The sequence below is a fragment of the Galeopterus variegatus genome, unplaced genomic scaffold (genome assembly GCF_000696425.1).
Source record: "Galeopterus variegatus unplaced genomic scaffold, G_variegatus-3.0.2 Scaffold13595, whole genome shotgun sequence".
Classification (NCBI taxonomy): Eukaryota; Metazoa; Chordata; class Mammalia; order Dermoptera; family Cynocephalidae; genus Galeopterus; species Galeopterus variegatus.
Window position 1 is genome coordinate 13,095 of NW_007739706.1, and position 4,933 is coordinate 18,027.

A 4,933-nucleotide genomic window follows, 5' to 3' on the forward strand; every position below is an offset into this window, starting at 1 on the left:
CAGGTAAGTCTCATGGCCAACTGGGACCTCTCGGTGAAAGACGAAAGGAAGCCTTTCAGTTTTGGGTATTTTTAACCAAAAATAAATAAGATTTGGCACATATAACAAGATAACTAGAGGACTAAAGAAGATACCAAGAATGAATTAGAGAAAAGAGCTTAGAATTAAATAGTGAGATTTAAAAAGTTAATAAGATAATAAAATAAACATACACACACTTTAGAAGTTTAATTAAAAGAAAAAAGTTTAGTTTGTTCTTCCCGCAGAAAATAAGATTTTATTTAAAATAATATCTAACAATTTAGAGTGCATCTGGAAATGATTCTGTACTAGTTGTTATACCGATTAAGTTAAACAGATGTGTATAATCTTGACCAGTCACATTAAGTATAAGCAAAATATTTGTGTCATATGCAAAATGAATGACAGAATGACCAGCATAATGTATGTCAAATGTGTGGGGAGTAAGATAGAGTGGAAGAGACAAAGAATAATTTGTTAATTTCGTTCCTATTATTTTACTAACATTAACTTTTACTTAACAAGGAGGATTGTGACTCTGAGAAAAGGAGTGCAAAACAAGTTTTCCTACTTTTAATTTAAGTGAGATAAAGGTTCTCTTTTTTAAAATTAAAAACTAGCAAAGTTATAGTCTTTTCTTTTTTCTTATCATGCATGTGGGAGAAAAGGAAAGTGTCAATGATTCACCTCTGAATGACAGAAAAATCTTAGAAGTATTTATTCTCTTCAGAAATACCGAGATGTCAATTACAGCATTACTATCAGAGCAGCAAATTATCAATTAGAAGTCTATCAGAACTGAATGTTTCTTTTAGCGGTTATTTCCACAGGACATAACAACTATTCAAATTTTTGTAACTTTTGCAATAACTCCTTGTTCAACATATACCTCCAAGAACAGATTTATATTATCAAAGAATAGAAGAAAATGGTTAAGTTGTGAATATTCACATCCTTTCGTTTTGGTTTAGAAAACAAACTTGTTCAACATATACCTCCAAGAACAGATTTATATTATCAAGGAATAGAAGAAAATGGTTAAGTTGTGAATATTCACATCCTTTCGTTTTGGTTTAGAAAACAAATTTTATGATGGAAAAAGTGCTCAAGAGGAAAGGGGGCATCTTCTTCATCTCTTTCTGAAATGCTCTTTGTTAATTTTGAAGGCAAGGCTCTGGAATTTCATTAGATACTGTTTAGATTTTAAAATAGGGCTGAGGAATTCAATTTTACTAGCATACATGGAAAACAGGGTGGATAAAATTTCACTTAACAGTCAAATAATGAGTATAAAACATTAATCTCCATAGCACAGTAGAATTATCTGAGTGACAAATTCTGTGATTAGGAATTCCAGGGCTCCACTAGTCTAGGCAGAAATATCAATCCCTATAATTCCATTTGAATCCCCATTTCATAAAATTTGCTATTTTATTTATTGTGCTAATGTTTTCCTGTTACTACATATCTTCCAAATCTTTTCAAAATTTTTTGAGTGATTCTTACCAGCAGCTATATTTCATATGAGACATCTCTTTTAGCAAAAATATTTGCTTCAACCAAAAGACCAAATTAGTACTGAAAGGCCAAGATCACTATCCTTACATTTATTAGTTGTTTCTAATAAATAGTGTTGTCTCTGGTTGTAAGAAATTAATGAGAATATTTATCAGCCTGATTTTTTATGAGCATCTGACTAATACCATTTGATCACTTGAAACTTTCTTCTTGCAATTGGTAAATGCTGATCTCATAGTAACTTCCAGGAAAAGAAAAACATTTTCATTGAATGAGAACTAGTAGCTAGAGAATAAATGGTTGGAATCCTGACGGAAGATTTTAAAGTTGTTGAATTCAAAAAGTAAAACCACCAAAGAAGGGTTGCAAGAGTGAGACCGTGTCTACGAACATGAAATTCACATAAATCCTAACTTTGCCATATAAATGTGTCTTCATAATCAATTTGAATGGATACTCTTTCTATCGAGGGAGAATTATTTACCAGTTTATTTGTCCACTACTTCCTTTCTTTAAGAAACTCTCCAGACTAGAAATGACTCAGGAAATAATAATTTGGGGGTAATATTCTCTATCATATCAACTTAAGTAAGTCATATTCCATCTCAGTTTCTTCATCATGTAATTTCAGTTACATTTCATTTGATCAAATGTACTGAAGTAAATGTTCATAAAATAGCTCCATAATAAATCTTAGCTTGAAACTTTTAACTAATTACCGAAAAGATATGCCTCTGGCCATTTTTAGAAGCTCTGATACTTTGAGTCATAATAAAAACATGTTAGTGAAATAAAGTCATAGGACAACATGATTCCTAGAATAGTTGAGTGAATACAAACAATTCAACACATATTGTTTTAGCCCAGAGTAATGGCTTATTGCCAATATATCTGTCAACAGACTATTTTCTGTGTAATAATATAATTTTATTAAAGGTAAAAATCATTTTTAATTTTTTGGAGACTAGATTTCATAAAATTATAAGGTATTATTATTTCTTTATATTTTAGTAACCCCTTTTTATCAACCAAAAGTTTTACCTCATTTTTGTTCACAAGAAATTGTGTTATTGACACCATGATGTACACTTGATATACGACTGACAGACCTGATGCTATGCCAAGAACTCTTCTCATCAGAGCTGTAATTATGTTGCCCCAAGAAATCATAAAAATGTATTTTATTTATTAATTCCAAGAGCCCAATGATTTGAATAGTCAGGACTAGGATATTCTAACCTGGACAATGGTGACCTCACTTTTTGATTTAACTTTTTGACATTACTTGTGACTCAGGCAATGTTAGTAGTCATTAAAATGACTTTACCACAGTATAAGGTTTGCATAAAATTGCTGTTTTGCCTTGCAGTTTTAGGTTGAATTAATTAAGAAAGATTACCAACTCTACAGCAAAGGCTAATATGTAAAGCCAGTTAGTATTTGATAATAGTAGTTAAGGGTGGTTCTTGTAAAGAAAAATTTTCACATTGGCCCTAAACTCAAAATATTGCAATAAAATTTTACTCCTGCTAAATCATCAAACTGTTATGTGGTAAGGCAAGTCAAAAACTTGCCTTTGACAAAAACACAGGAATTAAGACATTTAAGTCTATGAGAGCAAATGAACATAACCATTCATACTACTGGTCCAATAATGCATGATAAATTCAATTATTTTCAACAAATTACAAGTGCATGCTGATGAATAACAATGAATAACCATAGGCTTTAAATACCTTAACATTTTCACAAGCTTTCCAAAATTTGTTCAACTAAGCTTTTTTTTCTGCTCTACAAATATTTTCAACACCATTTGTAATACATCTTAGCAGATTCCACTTCAGGTTGTACTGGCTTAGTCTTTCCTCAGCTTTCTTTGAAAATATTCTCACCTGTAAAAAAACATAGTCTATTCACAGCAACTAATTTTTCAGTCACTTCAAACTCAGTATTGGTTCCTCAAAAAACCACCATCTGAGAATTATCAATAACATGTCAACCCATCAAGATCCAGGAAAAACTACTTAAAATAATCTACCTGAATTTTAATGACTACTGAGTTTTTTAAAACAAAAATACAACAAATACCTTTTGGGAGGGGGGATACAGTGTTGACTATATTTGTGTGCAATATGTGATGATCAAATCAATTTATTAGCATATTCATTATTAAAAATCATAATTATTCTTTGTGTTCCTCGCCCAATTTCTCCCTAATGCCCTTCCTCCTCCCCCTTTTCCCAACTCTAGTAAACATAGATTTGTTCTGTCCTTCTGAAAGCTCAACATATTATTATTGTGGTCTTTCTTTTTATCTTCCTTTCTCCCTCTCTTTCTCCCTTTCCCTCCTTCCTTCTTTCTTAGCACCCACTTATGAATGAGCACATGTGGTATTTCTCTTTCTGTGCTCCTCTTATTTCACCTAAATAATTTTCTCCAAGCTCATCCATGTAGCTGCAAATAATGGAATTTCATTCTTTTTTTGTGGCTGAATAGTACTCCATTGTGTGTGTGTGTGTGTGTGTGTGTGTGTATGTGTGTGTGTATATATATATATAGTGTGTGTGTGTGTGTGTGTGTGTGTGTGTGTGTACACACATTTTCTTTATCCAATCATCAGCAATGGACATTTAGGTTGGTTCCATATCTTGGATATTGAAATAAGGCTTCAATGAATATGGGAGTGCAGGTATCCCTTCAATATGATGATTTCCATTCTTTTGGCTATATACCCATAAGTAGGATTGCTGGATCATATGGTAGTTTTAAATGTAGTGCTTTGAGAAACCACCATACTGTTTCCCATAATGGCTGTACTATCTTACAATCTCACAGAAATGTAGAAGAGTTCCCCTTTCTCCACTTTCTCTCCAGCATATGTTATTCGCATTCTTTTTAATAATGGCCAGCCTAACTGGGGTGAAATAATATCTCAGTGTGATTTTGATTTGCATTTCGCCAATGATTAGTGATGTTGAGTATTTTTTTCATATACCTGTTTGCCATTTATATATCTTTGTTTGAGAAATGTCTATTCGGCTCCTTTGTCCATTTTTTAAATGGATTATTTGGTTTTTTACTATTGGTTGTTTGAGTTCCTTGTACATCCTAGATATTAATCCCTTGTAGGATGTATAGTTTGCAGATATTTTCTCCCATTCTGTAAGTTGTCTTTCCACTCTGCTGATTGTTGCCTTTGCTATGCAGAAGTTTTTTAGGTTGACATAATCCTGTTTGTTTATGATTTCTTTTATTGCTTGTCTTATTCATAAAGTCTTTCCCCAGTCCTACTACCTGGGAGAGTGGGAGCAGGAGGGGGAGAGGGAGAGGGGAGAGAGAGAGAGAGAGAGAGAGAGAGAGAGAGAGAGAGAGAGAGAGAGAGAGAGAGAGAGAG